At 49.6% G+C, this 20,294-nt stretch overlaps 1 protein-coding gene across 1 annotated transcript in view; it reads left to right on the forward strand.

Annotated features, from left to right (window-relative positions):
* Positions 1-20,294, forward strand: part of ASIC2 (acid sensing ion channel subunit 2) — a gene marked incomplete at its 5' end in the record, with an annotated part of 988,380 nt that overhangs the window by 537,515 nt on the left and 430,571 nt on the right. The gene's annotated exons all lie outside the window — the stretch shown is intronic.

Below are 20,294 nucleotides of genomic sequence, written 5' to 3' on the forward strand. Positions count from 1 at the left end.
GTCTGCACAGACAGTGACTGGAAGGTTTCACTCTGATGTGGGTCAGCTGAGATCCTGGAGCCCTAGGTGAGCTGGTCCACAGGACCTCCTGACCACTGTGGTTGGAACTATTCCAGCTCCACGAGCAGCTGCCTGGAAGCCCCAGCTCCGTTCTTTGGGTGAATGTGAGCTTTGCGAGAAGACAGGTGACTCCTCCAGGCCTGCTGCCTAGAGAGGGTCTATATCCTGCAGAAGCACACAGACCTTGTTACAGATCTGGGGCTTTATCCTAAAGTCTATCGGAAGTCCTGAAAAGGTTTTAAAGAGAGGCGTGCTGTGATCAGATTTGGGCAAAGACCACTCTGGTGTGTGGAATGGGATTCATTGGAGGGCGGTCGCGTGCATGAGGGGGGACGGAGTTAGTAGGCTCTGTAGGGGTCCAGGTGAGACAGTGGTGGCCTCAACTTGGATGTAGCAGTGAGACCGGAAAAACTGACACATTCAGGGAGGTGGGATCTCTAGAGCTTGGATCTGATGGGTTGGGGAGAGGGACGAGGGGGAGAAATCGAGATGACTCCCCATCTTCTGGCCCAGGCGACTTGAGGTGCCGTGTATTGAAATGAGGAACAACGGCAGGGGTGCAGGTACAGAGACAGGGGAGACTCTGTGGGCTTAGTAGGGCCTCCTGAGTTTAAGTGGCAGCCATCTACCCAAAGGAGCTGTCAGAGAAGAATCGGGGTATGCGTGTCTGAAGCGAAAGAAGACAGAGCAGGAGACAGAAATAAAAGCAGCTTCTAGTAAAGGAAATATACACTCTTTGAGAGTCATTACTTGCAGTTTTGGCCTCCCCTCACCCTGCTTTTGTATAGAGAGTCAACTCTCTGGGTATGGCTGTTGGGCCAAAGAGTCGGGGTGACCACTCAGGCTTAGAGTGATAGAGCTGCGAGGTGCAGCTTGTATGCAGGGGGCACCCAGCTGTGGGAAGGCTCGCATCCCGTGGGGGAACACATAAACATCTCCAAGAGGGTGCAGGAGTTTGGAAAGGTATGTTCACTACATTAATATAAATTTATATATGAAATACGAAAATAACTCCAATGTGTTACGATACAGTCATCTAAGCAGACGTCAGACTCTGTGACCTTCTCAGGGGAGGTGGCATGGTCCCCAAGGGGGCAGGATCTCAGCCTCAGGGAACAGAGTGGCAGATCCCTGCCTGTGGGCAGGGAATGAGGGTTCAAAGGCCCTTGTCCTGGGGTTGCACACTGGGGGTGCTTCCAGAGGCAGGTGACATTGATGAGGCCAGTGGGCTGTGTGGCTAAGGTGGGCTTGGTAGTGGACGCCAGTACAAAGGGAGCAGTCACTGCCCAGTTCAGTGTGTGCTTCCAGGATGAGCGGGGCCCAGTGTGACTAGGCCTTCTGCTTTTTCAGGAGGACTTCAAAATCCGGAATTGGATGTGCAATCTCCCACTTTTTAAATGTCGGCTCAATAAAGAGATGGCAGATGATTAGAAAAATAGATCTGTGTGGGAACCAAGTAAATCTCATTCCACAAGTCAGATTTAGCCCACAGTTAAAGATCAGTTAGAGATCTCTGCTCTGGTCCAGCCCACTTGGTGCAAAAGCTCAGGCTCAAAGACATGAGTAGAAAAGCCCAATTTCACACCAGAGAGTTATGGGTAAAGCCCAGACTCATATACAGACTCTTCACAACTCTTTACTGCACTGTTCCTCCAGCTAGAGGTCTGTTTAAAGAGAAAAGATCTAAATTTTTCCATACGCTCACTCTAACACTACCTACTACTAAACTGAATTTTCCCAGACTCCTCATTCTACCCAGAAGGAGGCTGAAACCCAGAAATAAAATCAAGACATAATTTTCTCCCATGCAATGTCAAGGCTAGGAGCAGAACCCAGGCCTCCCGACTCCCAGTCTAGCCTTGATTTCATCAGTCCTTTAAGTACTCAGATCTCTCCCTGGATTAGGGCTGTGGTCAGCTCGCAGTGAATTGCTGAAATATTCTGTTCCCAAGCATATCCGACAATCCAAATTATAGTCCCCAGGACCAACCCCATAAGCCGCATCACCTTAAATCTTCTCTCTGCGGGGGTCTGACTCACCAGCCTGGCACATCGCTTCTCTCCTCTGATGGATGATAAACACAACTGCAGCAGGCACGAAGCCCCGCCAGCCACTTCTGATCTATCTGCTGATTGGAGCCAGGGTGAGGCTGGCATGATGCCGTCTGTGAGTCGGTTAGCGAGCAGTGAGGTGGGGGAAGCACAGAACACCAGTCTCAGGTCTGCTGCTTATGAGCCAACTGACCTGGAAGAAGAGGTGCTTCAAGTTCCCCAAGCCTTGCTTTTCTCATCTGTGAAGTGGGAATCATCCAACCTGCCTCATAGGTTTTGCCAATGTCCAAGGTCAAAAAGGAGATTCGAGCCTAAGGCAGACCCCACCTGATGCCCTGGCTCAAAATCATAAAAGGGGCCTATTGTCTGCCTGTTACAGTCCGAAGTCAGTGCAGGCAACTGTGATCTGGCTCCAGAAGCCTCTACCAATGTTCCTGTGTGTTATCTTCCTCCTGTCTTGGTAACAGTAGCTGACATTTACTGAACCCTCCCTCTGTGCTAAGCTCTTTACGTTCATTAATTCACATATTCCTCCCAACATTCATATTAACCTCTGACCTGACAAATCAAAAAAAAAAAAAAAAAACCAGCTCAGGGAGCTTAAAGAACTGGCCTGAAGATGCCACGAGTGAGTGAGAGAATTGAGATTTGAACCAGAGATCATGGCCTTACCTATGACATCATCCCATCATCCAAGAATGTTCTGGACCCCACCTGACTACCTATGAATTCTTATCCTCAGACAAGTGGATTACTTCCTTGCCTTCACCTCTTTGCTGAAATGTTTCTCCTGCTTGGAAAGCACTGCTAGGCAGACTCTTGCTTCAAGGTTCAAGTCCCAATCCCGCCTCCCTAGGATCCACCCCATATCATGCAGGCAGGTCCTCTTTTCTGTCTCTCCTCTTGGCTCCAGGGCCTGTGGTGTGGTGCCCGAGATAATACTTATCACACCCAGTAGTAACTCAAGCTGTCAATGCAGCCAGATTGCCGTTCCTGTGGGTGCACTGTGCCGGCTACTATTACAGGCTCGATTGCCTCAGATATTGGAAACTCCTCGAGAAGGGGACTCTTGTTTTACTCATCTTTATATCTCTGGCCACAGCACCCAACCCAGTAAATGCTTTATAAATGTAGTGGGGTGTGGGGAGAGGGAACAAGGGAGCAAGGGAGGGAAGGACATGGAGGCAGGGGGAGGAAGGAGGGAAGGAGGGTGAAATACACATAGGGATGCATTTATTCAGTGAATAGTGTGAGGCAAGGGTCAGCAAATTACAGACGTCTAGTTTGGGGCCATATCCAGACCACAGCCTGTTTTTGTGCAACCGCAAGCTAAGAATGGGCTTTACATTTGAAAAGGTTGCCCCCCAAAATTGACAAAGAATATGTGACAGAGATCATAGGTGTCCCAAAGTCTAAAATATTTACTATCTGGCCTTTTACAGAAAAAGTTTGCTGACCCCTGGCCCTTTGGGGGGGACCTCTTCAGGATGCCACCATGAACACAGGAACCGAGTAAACAAAGAGAATGTTCATTCTCCAAAGAGAGTGCACTCCCGAAGCTGGGTAGGAAATCAGAAAATATCAACCTTCGAAACTTAAACCGATGGTATGAGTCACCTGCCCAGGATGCAAACGAGGAGAGAGATGATTTGTCGGTGTGCCGCCTAGAGGGCTGTCCCTCTGTCTCAGGGTAGGGTCTCTGGGGCCTCGCTAGAGGAAGGCATCCATTTCCAAAGCAGCTAATGGAAGATAAACTGAACTCTTGGAAGCTGCCCCTTGCCTGTTGTGCGGCAGCATCGTAAAGACGGCTGTTTCTAGGGACCAATAAAAACACTAGGGGGCGGCTTCCCCGGTGGCGCAGTGGTTGAGAGTCCACCTGCCGATGCAGGGGACACGGGTTCGTGCCCCGGTCCGGGAAGATCCCACATGCCGCGGAGCGGCTGGGCCCGTGAGCCATGGCCGCTGAGCCTGCGCGTCCGGAGCCTGTGCTCCGCAACGGGAGAGGCCACAACAGTGAGAGGCCCGCGTACCGCACCAACAAAAAAAAAAAAAAAAAAAAAAAAGACAGCTATTTCTAGGGACTAATAAAAACACTATGGAAGAGGGGAAATTAAGGAATGAGATTCCAGTCTGTCAGGGCAGAAGGGGTCCTGAAGAGCTTGCCCAAGTGTTCCAGGCCCCTTGAGCAGCTGTCCCAGTGAGGACTTTGGGATGAGTCCTTCCTGTGTCTGACTATTAAGATCCTGTCTCTTCCTTTGCTCTAATTTACTAAAGGGGCATTTGATGACCATTGGACTCCTATAGGGAAGCTGATGTCCTATCCAGCTGGTGCGTTGACTTACATTTCCTCAGCATAATGACCAAGATGACCAGGTAGATGCTATTTGCTGAATACCTGCTGCACACCAGGCACTGGGGCAAACGTTTTTGATTTACGTTATCTCAGAGCCGGCATCATTACCCCCATGTTACATACGAGGTAACTGAGGCTCAGAGAGACCAGTGAGCTTATCCAAAGGCACATAGCTATGAAGCAGGAGATATAAAGAACCAGGTTTGGTTCAAATCTCAAAATCCCTGGTTTATTGGTCCCAAAACCTAATTATTTTCATAATCATACACACACACACACACACACACACACACACACACACACACACCACACACACATACCCCAATGTCTTGATTCTTTGTCTGGTCTCAATTCTATCTTATATTCCTAGACCCCAATATCCTGGGACCCTGCCCTAACCCCAGACTGCATAGCTGGAAACTTTAATACTTATTTCTATTTCATCAAAAACCTATTGGTCACATATTATATGCAGAGATAAACAAAATTCAATCCCTTTTCCGAGGAGCTTATGGTCTAGTGAGGGAGGTAGCCAAATACACTCTCTAATAAGATGCAGTGTGGTGAGTTGATGTCGTGAGTCAGCAGAGCTGCTAGCTGTGGTGCTGCGGTAGCCCAGGCTTTGGACCTTGGGCTCCCAGTGGGCTTTCCTGAGGAGGTCACACCAGGTAGAAAGAGTCCACAGATGAGAGAGAGAAGAGTTAGTGGGCAGTCCAGCCAGATGGATGAGGACGTGCTAAAGCTGGAAGGCCAGCGAGATTTGATGCCTGAAATTCACTTGGGCTGGATGGGGCTTAAGTTAGTTGAATCTGAGGAAGTAGCAGAAGCCAGATCACAGGAGGTCTTTACAGCATGCCGAGGAGTTTGTTCTTCATATTAATGACAATCAGGAACCATTAAAGGGTTTAACTAGGAAGTGGTAGAGCCAGACTTGTAAGTGTGAGAGAACCTAGGGCATCTTATGGGGGATGGCTTGAGACTCAAAGGAGATCAGTTAGTAACAACAAATGGAAATTTTTAAACCCGGGAAGAAGCAAAGGCATGGAGAGAAGACTAATTGCAAGATAGTTGGATGGTAGAATCAGTAGGTCTTGGCCATTTATTGGATGTGAGAGGGGAAAGAGGAAGAGGAGGCTAAGTCAGCACGCTGCCTGGTCCTTGGCAGCACTCCTCCTCCAGAGCCCTGGACCCTGGCCTCTACTTTCCCAGACACTGATTGGGTCTCACAATTAGTGCCCTGACCTTAGTATTAATATTACACCTTCCTAGGACTATGGCTGACATGCCCCGCCCGCCATATTGAACTGCCTTGCAAACTATCACCAAACTCAAAGTTACCAACTCATGTTCAGTGTCCTCTGTTGAACTCGTTCCCACTTCCTGGACCAGCCATCAGCCAGGCCATTTCCTAAACCCCACCCTTCCCAGTCCGGCTTTCCTCCCCTACTCCCCTGAGCCAGGCTTTGCGTCTGCAGCCACCCAGCCCAGCTTCGATGCAGCCAGCCCCGCCCTCCACTTCTCACACCACCACTCGAAGCTGGAAAAGAAGGCTAATGTGGTAGACTCAAGAGCTCTTGAGAACTAGGAGCAATGGGCCTGAACCAACAAGATGAAATTTAGCAGAGATAAATGTCAAGTCCACATACTGAGCCCAGGAATCAATCACAGAGACAGGATGGGGAGAGCTGATCTGCAGTAATGATAAAGGCAACATCTAGGGGAGTGGCTGATTAGCTGGCCAAAGGCCAAGCAGTCACCAAGAGTGTGAGACAAAAGCTGCATTTTAAAAAAAGTGTGGGGGGGCTTCCCTGGTGGCGCAGTGGTTGAGAGTCCGCCTGCCGAGGCAGGGGACATGGGTTCGTGCCCCGGTCCAGGAGGATCCCACATGCCGCGGAGCGGCTGGGCCCGTGAGCCATGGCCGCTGAGCCTGCGCATCTGGAGCCTGTGCTCCGCCACGGGAGAGGCCCCAACAGTGAGAGGCCTGCGTACTGCAAAAAAAAAAAAAAAAAAAGAAAAGAAAAAGTAAAAAGAGTGTGAACACAGTCTGAGGCCGTATCAGTAGGAGTGGAGTGTCCACGTTAAGAAAGGAAGCTCTGACGGCCAGGACTGTTCTAAACCCCAACTGAAACACAGCATTCGGCTCTGGGCAATACCATACAAGCACGTTCAGAAGAGAAGAAATGAGATGGTGACTATCTAAAAACAAATTCTGGAAATATACAGGAGAAGGGATGGCAAGATGGCTGTCAGACCCTGGTGCTCAATTAATGCCGACTACTGGTATTATTATGTTCCCTTTCCCCAGTGGCCCAGTTCCCAGAGGATTTTTCTGCAGTTGAGGGTCTGCCCCTTGGAAAGACCAAACAGCTCCTCCGCCACTCCTCAATGGCCCCTTTCCCATCCTCCTGATGGGGTTGCGGATGGGAGCTGTCGCTGGTGTGTCTAAACTGTGATCCTTTTGTCTCAAGTTCCCTGAAGTGGCGAGACAGTGGGGGGGTGGGGGGTGTCAATGTAGTGGGTCTTCTGTGGTTTCTCTCCTCATGTTGCATCCCCATCCTGGAATGGGGAGCAGGGAGTGTCCTTAGAGCTGAATCCAGTGTTCCACAAGTGAAGAAACTGATTCAGGAAAGAACTGTGGCTTTCTCAAGGTCCCTGATTCCGATTCTACCGTCCGTCTGTATTGCAGCAGAGTGGGGATTAGAACCGAGGTCAGTCCAAACTGCCTACTGGCCTCTTTCCTCGCACTCTAACCATTCACTGACGTCCAAGGGGTTTTAATAAAAAAACAATTTTTTTTAAAGGCAGGATGTGTAGGCTCTGGGGCCCAGCAGCAGAGCACACAAGATGAGACTGGACCCAAAGACTCTCTTTCATCCCTACGGTTGCCTTTGTTACTGGGCTGAAGTGAGTCAACATCTTGGCTGATTTTCCTGGGAAGCTCTGGCTCCCAGGAAAAACCTTGATCCGCCCCCTCACCGCTGCCTGCGCGGAAGGAGACAGGATGCTCCCACGCTGAGCATGAGCGGCGCCTCCCTCACCCGCTTCCCGCGGGGGCATCCCTGCTTCGTCTCCAGAAACAGCAGCTCCAGGCCCGGTGTTAGAGGAGGCAGTTTTGCCTTCAATGACCTTGCTTCTTTTCTCATCACAACTTTTAACCTCAGGAGTCCAGCAACTTTTCCCTCATCATCATCACCATTTTCTCATCCCCAACCCTCTTCCATGGGCACAGCACACCACAGGGTGTAGAGTTTATAAACCACTGGCACGCCCATCTCCCTTGACCCTCCCCATCACCCCGTGAGGTTGCCCATGGGGACGCCGGAGCCCAGGGAGGCTTCCGGTCTGGCTGACTCACAAGGCGTATGGGTTTTGCTTCCTCGGGAAAGCTGTATTTCTCAAATGTGCCTTCCCTGGGTTGTAAAGGACGTTCATGACAGAAGTGCAATTCCCCATTTTTGCAGTTCTAGGATGAGAGGCTCACCTCAGATCTACAAAGAGACAAGGAAGAGTGATGTGGGGAACTTGGAACACACACAGACCGAAGGCCAATCCTGGCTTACTCTACTTGAATGACCAGAGAATTAAAAGGTCGTAGAAGGAAATGAAGAAATAATTGAGGCCAACCCACTTTAAAGATGTCAGTGCTGGGAGCCAGAGGAAGAGGGCTTATTCCACAGGGGCGTAGAGCTGTTTAGCAGCACGGCTGGGATTATAACTTGCATCTCTGGGTTTTGCTGCCATTCCATGAGCCTGGAATCGGGCCCACTTCAGTGTTCGGGAATGTGTCGACTACAGTCTGCCATTCTCCTGGAAGTGTTGAGGACTGGCTAATTTCCCTTGCCCTCTGCCTGGAGTTTGGAAATTCCCTTTGCTCCAAGCCGTGTTGGACCTTCAGATTTCCATATGCAGTTGTACCCCCAGGGGTCCCCGGAAAAGGTGGGCGCCTAATTGCTACACATCTTCCCAGGCCTCCAGGGTGCTTGGGATGTGTATGTGTCCCCCAGGGCAGAGAAGGGACACCTACCTAATGTCCCCACTGCCTTTCTAGGATGACACCCCACCTTACTCTTTTTTTTTTTTTTTTAAGGGCTTCAAATGCTTGGCTTTTATTTATTTATTTATTTATTTATGTATGGCTGTGTTGGGTCTTCATTTCTGTGCGAGAGCTTTCTCTAGTTGTGGCAAGCGGGGGCCACTCTTCATAGTGATGCGCGGGCCTCTCACGATCACGGCCTCTCTTGTTGCGGAGCACAGGCTCCAGATGCGCAGGCTCAGTAGTTGTAGCTCACGGGCCTAGTTGCTCCGCAGCATGTGGGATCCTCCCAGACCAGGGCTCGAACCCGTGTCCCCTGCATTGGCAGGCAGACTCCCAACCACTGCGCCACCAGCGAAGCCCCCCACCTTACTCTTGCCAACCCATTTCTCAGGAACTAGGTCCTGTTTTCCCTGTCCTATGACACTCTTTTTGTAGAGTATCTGTGTCCACACAGTATCATCTCCTGACCCTGGAATTCACAGCCCTATCTTGTCCCTCCCCGTTGGGTTCCCCTCCCCCCCTAGATTTAGACAATAGCCTGGAACTCACCGGATTGGCCACGTCCCCATTTGGACTTCATCTCTTGACGTCAGGCTTCACCATTAAGGACTCCCCCTCTGGCCTCACTCTCTCCACTCAGTCGGCAGACTGGCAAAGGCATCAGTCAAGGACACTCAGGCCCAGTCTTTCTCAGTGTGGATGTTCCTGTCACTGGCCCTCCTCACCGCACGCCCCACCTGACTGCCACATCCCCCCACCCAGTGCCACAACTGCACAGATGAACCCAAAGTCCAGCCCTTAAAATAGAAGTTCTGAGGAACTAATTCTTCAGCGTGCCCTTTCACAAAAAGGGTGGTGAAGTTCCCTGGTCAGATGAATTTGGAAAACACTGGATTAAACAGAAGTTCCACAGGATTCTTTACTGCAGGATTTCAATGTGCTTTCCAAGCAAATAGTATTGAATACAGTGTTTCCAACACGGACTTGACCGTCCCCAAAGACCAGTGTCCTCTGGAAATACATTTGAGGGACCATTTATTTAACTCCTTCCTGGACACGAATACTGATGAGTTTTGACATTGCCACTTATCTGCTGTGTGGCTTCAGGCAAGTCATTTTCCCTCCCTGGGCTTCAGTTTCTTCATCTATAAGTACAAATAAAGCAACGTGGGGTTGGGGCAAGATGGTCTCCAGAGTGCCTTCTGGCATCGGCATTTTCCAATTCTCTCATCTGTATTTTCCAGCACATCTGCATCCCGGTGCTAGGGCAGCAGAAATGCTGGAGATTGAGAACAAGGCAGAGCTAACAAGACGTGAACACGATGAGACACAGTGGATGGCTTTGTGAGTGGCTGGGATGCTTTTTAAATGGTGAACATGGTTTTTATTTAGGTGGCATCATGTGGCCATTAATAGCACTCAGAATCCCCAGGGACTGAGAGAAGCTTGTAGCTCAGTGACAGGTGAGGTGGAGGGAATTCCGCTGGGCCTTGCAGAAGCACTAAGGCATCAGAGTCCCAGTCTTATCCAGGACATGTGGTGCCACACTGACACTGAGACAATTAAATTAGGGCAGATGTGGCAATATCAGAGAGAGCTGTGGGGAGAAGCTATCAAACATGCTCACGTACCATATGGAACGTAGGGCCAGTTGAATTTTGAGGCCCCTTCCAACACTGAGCTTCTGGGATTGCTTTGAGTGCCTACTGGATGCAATATGCTATTCTAGACACAGAGGAGAAAACAAAAATGAAGAAAACACAGTGCCTACCATTAAGGGGTATATAGTATTTCTTAAATTATGTCCTAAGGAATACCAGTCCTTTAGATACTCTGGGATAGAGCTGTTTTCTCATCAAATAAGTTTCAGAAATATAGCACACATATCCCATACCCCCTGGAACTCTCAACTTATATCAACACAATAAAGGCTCTGAGACGTCCTGCAGGGAACCTGCCTACTGGTTAATCCAAGATTCCCAAATCTATTTGACCATGGAACTCTCTTGTCTGAACACCTTCTAACAGCCCATAGGACTACTATTTCCCACAAGAGGAATCACAGCATATCAGACCCAAAAGGGACCCAAAAGGAACGTTTAAGTCAGGTCCCATGCTTTACAGAGAAGAAGGAGCCATTCTGTAGACCATTGTGATGATCTGGGATTTTGTTCAATTGTCTCCAGATTCTTGACTGGGACTCTAAAAGGATGTGATCCCAGAGTAGGCAGCTGCCATGTTGGCCATGTCATACGTTGGCATGACCTCACTGTGCTGCCATGCTACCGTCATACGAGGAAACCCTCCAAAAAAGGATGAGAGAAAAAAGAGAATATGCCAGCAGGGTGTATTCCTAGTTATAGTTCCCCAGATTTCTGGAGCTGCTGTGTGATTCTGATAGCTCTTCCTTCCATTTGCATGCGATCTCTCCCAGGCTTTTTCCAGGAAACACTTTTTCTTCCTTTAAAACAAAATTAAACTATATAAATCAGAGCTCTTTCTGTCACAAGTTGAAGAAAATTTGACTCAAACTGGCTTAAGCCCAAAATGAATTTGTTGGCTCATGTAACTACACAGTCTAGAAGTAGGGATAGCTTCAGACGTGGCTGGATACAGGTCTGCAAACACCTCCCCAGGGCCAAGTTTCTCTCCCCCCATCCCTCAGCAGTACTACCTCTCTGTGGTTTCCACTCTCAGAAAGACTCTCCCTCATGGTGACAAAAATGGCGACAGCTGCTCCAACTTCAGGTGCAATCCAACAGAGAGCGACCACATGCGTTGTAGGCGGCACCTGCAAAAGTTGTCACTCGAGTTGAACCAGGTGAAGTCTGGTGCCCACCCCAGAACAAGCGTCTCCAGGTGCATTCACTTCCGAGGGCCACCATCACAAAGTATCACGGAGTAGGTGACTTAAATAACAGAAATGCGTTGTCTCACGATCCTGGAGGCTGGAAGTACAAAATCCGGGTGTCAGCAGTCCCTTCTGAGAGCTGGGGGGAAGACTCTCTTTCATGCCTCTCTCCCTGGCTTGTAGATGCACCATCATATGAAGGTCTGTGCCTTCATATGTACATGGAGCTGCGCACACCTGTCTCTTCACATGGCATCTTTTTGTAAGGGCACCAGTCCTATTGGATTTTAGGGCCCCATCTTACTCCAGAATGCCCTCATCTGAACTAATTACATCTGCAGTGAACCTATTTCTAAATGAGGCCACATTCTGAGGTCCTGGGGCTTAGGACTTCAACATATGAAGTTGGAGATGGCAGTGCATTCAACCCTGAACACCAGGGGAATATGTTTTACTGATTGGCTCAGTCCCAAATCCTGTACTTCATCCTGGAGCTGCCCATGAAGTCCCACCAACACCAAAGGGACTGAGATATCCTCTGTCCTCCCCCCCAAAATGGGCTGTGGCCCAAAGAGGTGGGTCTGGATGCTGAGGAGGGAAAACACACGTGCTGTGTTCACTTGGACTTCCAACACTTAACCAGTGCACTGGCCTTCCTCACCCCAACCCCTGGTCTTCCGGGCAATTCTGTAAGCCAGGAGCCAATAGAACCATGCACTTGCTTTCGTCATCATGTCTTTTCTGCCAGGAACGCTCTACCTCCTAGGGCCCATCTGGGGATCCATGGGGGTGAGGACCTTGCTGGATTCCTGACCAAAAGCGAGACAGCATTTTAGGGGAGGCCGGGGGAAGAAGTTCGTCCACTCATTCAGTATGTGTTTATTGAGCATCCATGCTGGGTGCTGGGGCACAATGGCGAACAAGCAGACACGGCCCCGCCCCCAGGAAGCTTAGAGTCTAGAAAGCAGCACAACATACAAACAATCCACAGTGACTATATCCTCATCTGCAGCTAGCCTCACCCCCCCATCGTAAACCCATGCACCGGAAGCTTCTTAGAAGGTGAGGGTAATTGAATTTTCGGGTGATGATTGGGAATTAGTAGTCATGTCAAGTCTCTGAACTCTACTGTGCCAGTTATTCATTAGATGTAGACTAAGCATTACTCTACGCCTGGCACCAGGGGCAAGAATTAAAGACGAGACATGGTTCCCATCCCTGTAGTTTACTGAGGGAGATAGACTGCAGCATGAGAGGGGCTCCGACTGAGGTTAAGCACGAGGTACTGTGGAATCATAGAGGCAGACAGCCATCCCAGCCTTGCGGGCAGTGGGGAAAATGGTTCTTGGAGAACTTGGCTCTGAGCAGACCTTTCCCGTGCTCGTCACTTCACATCTCCTTCCAACAGTCTGGCCCAAGCCTCCGTCTTGTCTTTCCTAGACTATGTCCATAGCTTTGTCTCCTCCTACCTTTACTGCCCTTTGGTCTAGGAGCCATGATGCTGCCAAGGATGACTTTGTGAAGTCAGCCAGATGCAGTCACTCACCAGCTCCAAGTTCTGCAAAAGTTGACCAGGCCTTGGAGGGAAAGACAATGATGCTCACAGATTCCAGGCTCGGTCACCTCTGTGGTTCCAGTTACGGTCTCACTCTTGCCCCTCCTGTGCCCTCTACCAATCACATTCAGCTCCTTAAATAGTTCTTCCCTCTTTAGGGCTTTCTTACACACGGTTCTTTGTATCTGGAATGTTCTTTTCCCCCTTCCAGTCCCGTTAGTTCATCCTTAGAACTCTGCCCAGTGTCACTCTCTCAGGAATGGCTTTGGTCTCTGGTCAACATGGCCTTGCCCTCTCCTGCCCCGCTCCCTGTGTGTCTCCATCACAGCACTGGCCACATTTCATGGGACTGTAGCTGTGTGCTCAGTGGCATCTACCCCACTAACATCAGCTTTGTGAGGGCAGAGACCAGGTCTGTGTCACCCAGCAGAGTGGCTGGTACCTAGGAAATACTCCATACATACTTCCTGAAGGGACTGAAGAGCCCTAGAGCACTGTTTCCCCAAACCCCAGATTTTGCAAAGAAAATAGGAAACGGACACAAGATCACCGTGAGTTTCCAAACAGCTATCACTTTCCCTGGGGCAGGAGGGGTTAATTCAGTTTAGTAACCGAGAAAAATTGTCGGTGAAGAAAAGACTCTAGGTTTGGGATATTTTCCCTTCTTGCTTTCCCAGGAAATGAGAACATTGATGGGCATTGGCCATGGCACTGGGGGGAAGTAGAGAGGCTTCTGTGCTTCCAGGACCAAGACCAGGACCAGGGATGCAGGCAGACAGATCTGCTCAGATCAGGGCCCAAGACAAGGGGGCATCTAGAGTCCCCCTGGGTACCCACCAGAATCAACAGCGAGGTCTTCCAAGTTTGGATCTAGAGACAGGGCTGGAACAAGGGGGGAAGTAAGCAAGGCACCCAGAGCACAAAATTTAAGGAGGGGCTCAGTCTCAGGTGCAGGCCCCATGCTTGCACAGCCCTGAGCGCAGATGACCCCTTAAATGTTGCACCCTGGACACTTCACTTGCCTCGCCCAGTCCCAGCCGTGTCTAGAGACCACAGCCTTACTCCCAAGAAGCCTTGAATTCCGTCCTTTCCAGGTGGTTCTGATGTACAGTCAGGCTCAGGAAGCTCTCAGCTAGAAAACTCCTGAGAGGACGCCAGTGGAGAGACTCGGGGACAGAGCCGGTTGGAGGCCCCTGCACCAGCCGGAGAGACTTCCTGCCAGTGCTCGGGGTGATGGCCAAATGCAGGGCATCATCCAAATGCAGGACGTTAGACCCTGGAGACAGAGATGTCTCCAGGTCTAACCCACAGAGCTGAGGGGAGCAAATAATGAGCCGGAGGGGGAAAAAGTTCAATCCAAAGAAAACTGGGGACTTCCCCGGTGGCCCAGTGGTTAGGAATCCACCTGCCAGGGCAGGGGACGCGAGTTCGAGCCCTGGTCTGGGAAGATCCCACATGCTGTGGAGCAACTAAGCCCGTGCGCCACAACTACTGAAGCCCGTGCGCCTAGAGCCCGTGCTCCGCAACAAGAGAAGCCACCGCAGTGAGAAGCTCGCGCACCACAACGAAGAGTAGCCCCCGCTCGCCGCAACTAGAGAAAGCCCGCACACAACAACAAAGACCCAATGCAGCCAAAATAAATAAATAAATTAATTAATTAATTAATTAATTTTCCAAAAACAAAAAGCAAAGAAAACTGTGTTCAGGATGTTCAAAAGTGGGTGGTCTGGGCTGCCTGCTATGTTCCATTTTCGCAGGGCTCAGTTTTCAGAAGAATCCATCCCAGGCCAGCCGGAAGCCCCTCCCCCTTGCTCCTACCTGGGTGTGACCCTGCCTCCAATCCAGTGCTTTTCCAATCCCAGGACTGGGTGCAGCTTCCACGATGCTTCTCAGGCCCCCAGACTTTTCTGAGTGATGTTGACTGCTGTTCTTTGTGCACTTCCAGTGACCCCCAACCTGGGGCTAAACCCAACACACCTCGTTTCACTGACACATCACGATATCCGTGTGGAGAGGGTCTTAGCTTTCCTCTGCAGAGGAGGAAAGGGGGCTCAGAGATAAAGTGACTCACCCAAAGCCTCACCATCTGCAAGTGTCCCGGAATTACAGGCCCGACTCCAAACAGTGTTCTCTTCATCATGGTGGCACTGCTTGTATATGGGATGGAGCAGGGACCAGGGAACCTGAGCACTGGAAAAGGCAGGGCCAAGGCCCTGCTACAGATCCCCAGACAGAGTGGGTGCACCCAAGGCTGGTGCTGGTACTTCTCAGGCCTCAGAAGGGCTCTGCCATCTGGTTCTGGCTGGGGTAAGGCAGTGGGGTGTCAGGTGAGTGAGAGGAGTAGTGGATGAGGAATCGGAACATGAGTTCCTGGCCCCAGCTCTCCATTTCCTGGCCAAGGTGAAACGGCACACCTCAGGTTGGGACTTGAACCCAGCCACAACCCGCAGTGGGACTTGAACACACTGTCTTTTTTAAAATAAATTTATTTATTTATTTATTTTTGGCTGCGTTGGGTCTTCGTTGCTGCGTACAGGCTTTCTCTAGTTGCGGTGAGCGGGGGCTGCTCTTCATTGCAGTGCATGGGCTTCTCATTGCAGTGGCTTCTCTTGTTGCAGAGCACAGACTCTAGGCGCGCGGGCTTCAGTAGTTGTGGCACACGGGCTCAGTAGTTGTGGCACATGGGCTCAGTAGTTGCAGCATGCGGGCTCAGTAGTTGTGGCTCTCGGGCTCTAGAGCACAGGCTCAGTAGTTGTGGCGCATGGGCTTAGTTGCTCCCTGGCAGGTGGGATCTTCCCAGACTGGGGATCGAACCCGTGTCCCCTGAGTTGGCAGGTGGATTCTTAACCACTGTGCCACCAGGGAAGTCCCCCCCCCACTGTCTTTTAATTGAGATCACACACCTAGTCTCAGGACCTAATGAAGCTCAGGTTCTTGATGTCTCGTTGCAGAAAGCATTCAGTGAGAGACAAAGTAATAGGTAAGAAGTGGATTTATTTTTAGAGATACACATTCCTTAGACAGAATGTGGTCCTTCTCAAAATGCGAGAACAGCCCTGGGAGAAACACACTCCACAGAGAGAGTGTGGGCCATCTCAGAAGGTGAGGGGCCCTGAAATAGGGGGTGGTTAGTTTTTATGGGCTGGGTAATTGCATAAGCTAATGAGTGGGAAGATTATTCCAACTATCTTGGAGAAGGGGCGGGGATTTCCAGGAATTAGCCCACTGCCTACTTTTCGGCCTTTTATGGTTGACCTCAGAGCCATCATGGCGCCGGGGGTGTATCATTTAGCATACGTTAATGCATTACAATGAGCGTGTAATGAGGCTCAAGGTCCACTGGAAGTCAAATCTTCTGCCATCTTGGACCTAGGTGTTCTAACCAGTTATGTCATGTCCTCAAGGGCTGTGTCATTCTTTTGAAGGTTGTGTCCTGCCCCCTTCGCTCCTGTTTCAAGGGGACCTAGCATAGCTTTCCCTTTAGCATCTCAGTTTCCCAAACTATAAAACCTATAAAAAGGGCAGGTCATCCAAGAGAAAATTGAATCAGGTGGCTGGTAAGAATCCTCCCACTTGTAAGAGCAGCATTTTGATTGCAGTAACCTCTACAGTGGGCCATCAGTGGGTGACAGAGGGACAACGTGTGGGGTGTATTTGGGGCAATCAGTGCTGTGGGTGCTAAGCAGATGGGTGAACCCCAGTCCTGGAGCCGCTGGTCCTCCTTGAGTTGAGTGGGTTCTGAAAACAGCTGGCCTGGAAGCATTTCTCAAGGAAAGACCCCACCCCAGGGTGGAAGGTGGGAGAACGTTATTTTGGAGGAAGGATGGCTAGTTTCCTGCAGGGTGAGGGGCACACCCAGCCTGGGCTCTCCCAAGGACAGAGCTGGAATGGGAGCTTGACCAGAGCACTGCATCTGGTAAAACGTGGGGAAAAGACCATAAAAGAGAGGAGACCATGGAAGAAGGAAGGAAGGAGTTGGTGAGAGAAAGCAGACAGACCAAAGAGGGCAAGAGAGAAGGAGAGAAAGAAAAAAAAGGGGGTGGGGGGGAGATAGAAAAGAAAACAGTGGTCGCTGCTGAGGGTCAAAAAGTATCAGTGATCCAGTCAGTTTCCTGTTGTGACACTGCCCTATGGTTCTGTAAGATTGTGTTTCTTCATATCTTTTACTTATTCACCTATATTGGGTTAATCTTTATCTTACTGATTTTAAAGACTCTTTAGTTATAAAAAAAAATAATAACAATTCTTTGTCTTATATATCCCAAGTATCTCCCCAGGTTATGGTATGCTTTTTGAGATTTTATACCTAGATTTTAAAAATGTAGCTATGAAGTAGCTCTTCAAAAAACCCATGATTGGACAGGAGGAAATTCTTCTTTACAGAGTTATTTTGATTAATTTTTTTTCTATGTGGAATAGGGATGCACCGTGGGAAACTGGGTGGAGGGTATACTGGGTCTCTCAGTGTTCCCTCTTACAACTGCATGTGAATCTGTAATTATCTCAAAGTAAAATGTTCAAAATAAAATTGATCCGGGAACCACATCTGGGGACATATGACAAGAGGGACAGGAAGTCCGAGGAAGGTGGGGCTGCCCTTTCAGAACTGACAGCCTGGTGCAGTGTGGGACGAAGGTAAGGCCCTGCGGTGGTGTGGCTGGGCCCGGCACATGCCCCGGGACTGGGCGATGCCAGAACCTTTCTTCTTCTCCTTGGCCCAGTGATTATATGTGTTTCCCAAAATGCTCTACTCTGTATTTATGCTTCTGAAGTGTTTGTTTAAAGAAATCGGTAGCTACTAAATTAGCGGTTCATTTCGTATTTCTATAACAGCTCATTTGGAAAACTGGGTCGACGGCAGCTCTGACATAAAAAAGCTAATTCTGGAGAGAATTCGGCTGGAAACCGCTGCCACACAGAGGGAGGGGCTGCAGGGGGACCCCTGACCCATATCCATCCAATCCCCATGTGTGTGTGGGGGAAGCACATCAAGCCGTTATCCAGGTAGCTTTCCACAGTCCACAAAGCATCCACCCTCCCCTGCAGGAACTGACAATTGCTCCAAAAGGCCAGGTAGCCGCTCCCTGTCACATGTGTAAAATGGATCACAGACAGTACATACATACATGCATGGCGGCCCTCTGTTCCACCACCCACCAGCGCCGATGCTAGAAGCCAGTCCAAAGTCAAGGTCACTGTCCCCAGAATCCTTAGTCAGACGGGCGCAGGATTCCCATGAGGGCCAAAAGTTTGGAATGGAGCAAAGAGAGGAAGGGTGTGTTAGCTTAATGAGGGGAGTGTGACCCCAGGTGAGAGAAGGTTAAAGGAGCCTGGCTTTCAGAGTTTCTGTGTGGGGAGGATAATGCCAAAGTGAAGGCAGCCCTTCCCATAAAGGGACTGAGGGAAACCTCATGCTGACCTATCCACGCTGCAGGCACATTTTCTCTTAGGATCCTCACGGCCTCTCTAGGGCATAGGACTCATTTGATTTTATAGATGAAAATAACAAGGCTAAACAACCGGATGAACCAATGAACGCAAGCAGGAGTGCCAGGACTCAACTCACTGTTTACCCATCAATGTCCTGGTTCAGTCTCCCCATCTGCAAAATGGGGATGGTAACAGCACTTGTCTTGTAGAACAGCCATGAGGACTAAACACGTTACGGGGTGTAAAGGACTTCGAACTGCAGCATAATGAACACTTACTTAATACACACTCGCTCTTATTATTTCATTACTAATATTGCGACTTCCAGCAAGGTCCCATTTGGACAAGAGACCTAGGTCTAACGGCACATGAAAAGTGGTTAAGGGAACTGGAAATATTTAGGTTAAAAAGAGAAGATTACAGGGAGACAGGCTCTTAATCCTAAAAAATCCAAAAAGCTGCTACGAAGAAGACAGATCAGACTTGCTCAGCTCTTCCCAGAAGGCAAAATTAGGGCCAGTGTGGGAAAAGTATAGGAGATGAGATTTAAGCTTCTCATGAGGGAGTTGTTTCTAATGGATGAACTCCCTGAAAATGGGTTTGTGTTCCCGCTTCCCTTTCCCTTTTAAGCAGAGCGTGGGGATCATGGTCAGAGATGCTCTCGGGAGTGAAGCCTCAGGTGGGGACCCTCTAGCCTCTAGGTTCAGGCCAGGTTGCCAACAGAGGAACTTGCCCATCAGTCACTGGGGGGGATGAGCTCTGTCAGCCAGAGTCTCCAAACCACTGAGGCCTGACCTCCCAGAATGATTCCGTTTCCTCCAGGGTCCAAATTTCTATGTCAGATTGACTCAGTGAAAGTAGTTGCCTATATTTCTAATGCCACAATTAAAGAAACTCATTGGCAAGCAGTGTTAGGCAAAAAATCCATTTTTAGAGTTTTTCCTTTTTTATTAGCTGCTCTCCCTTTGAAATAGTCTATGCATGCAGTAAATCAGAAGCCAATATGAGGAAGGTTTCCGAGGAGCCAGAGGATGTAGAAAAAGTGGAGATGAATTGCAGGCAGACACACCAGTGAGGCTGATGGCAGAGACTCATAGATCCTCTTGACAAGCAGCCCTTGGGCCAGGGTGCCCAGCATTGTGTTAGACCCGAGAGGGTAATCCAGTGATGGATTGCCCCTTCTGCGTGATCTGTGTGGGTGCTCCAGCCTGAGCCCCTCTTCGTGGTTCACAGAGAGATCTATTCTGGATGCTTGATGCCTTTGCAGGTGTGGGAATTGCAAATGAGAGGTGAGAGGGAAGGAGAGGAAGGAGAACTGTGGTGTGGGGAGGGGTGGGCAGCGGGGGGCTGGAGCAATGGAAGTGGAGGGAGAAGAATGAGGGGGATGCAAGGCTGGTCAAGGCAAGTGCAGAAGAACAGCCTCTGGTGAACTAAACGGGAGGGTTCAATTGAACAGAAGTTCAGAAAAGAGGTTCTGGATCCAGCTGGGGCTACCAGTTGGTCAAGGGTCAGCAAAGTCAATTCGTAAACGAGGGTCAAAACAAATGAACACGACAAGGACAAAATTTCAACCACCCCTGGTGATAATGCCAGATGATTTGACCTAAGAGAATCCACGTGGGAATTTTCCCTAAGGAAACAGTCAACAGAAGCAAAGATCTTCATTGCAGATTACCCAGAGCAGCAAATTTATCTGACCACTTGGGAAGTGCAGAGTTTAAAATTACAGGCCACCCAGTGGACAGTTGTATAGCCATTAATTTTATAACCAGCAAGACTGTCCAATCATATAAGAACCTTTTTATAATACTCTAAATCAAAGGTTGTCAAATTTCATCTGTAAGGGGCCAGAAAGTAAATATTTTTGCTTTGCAGGACATGCAGTTTTTGTTACTACTACCCAACTCTGCCATGTCATGTGAAAGCAGCCACCAATAATGGGTAAACGAATGGAAGT

This window comes from Mesoplodon bidens (genome assembly GCF_964165515.1).
Source record: "Mesoplodon bidens genome assembly, chromosome: 19".
Lineage (NCBI taxonomy): Eukaryota > Metazoa > Chordata > Mammalia > Artiodactyla > Ziphiidae > Mesoplodon > Mesoplodon bidens.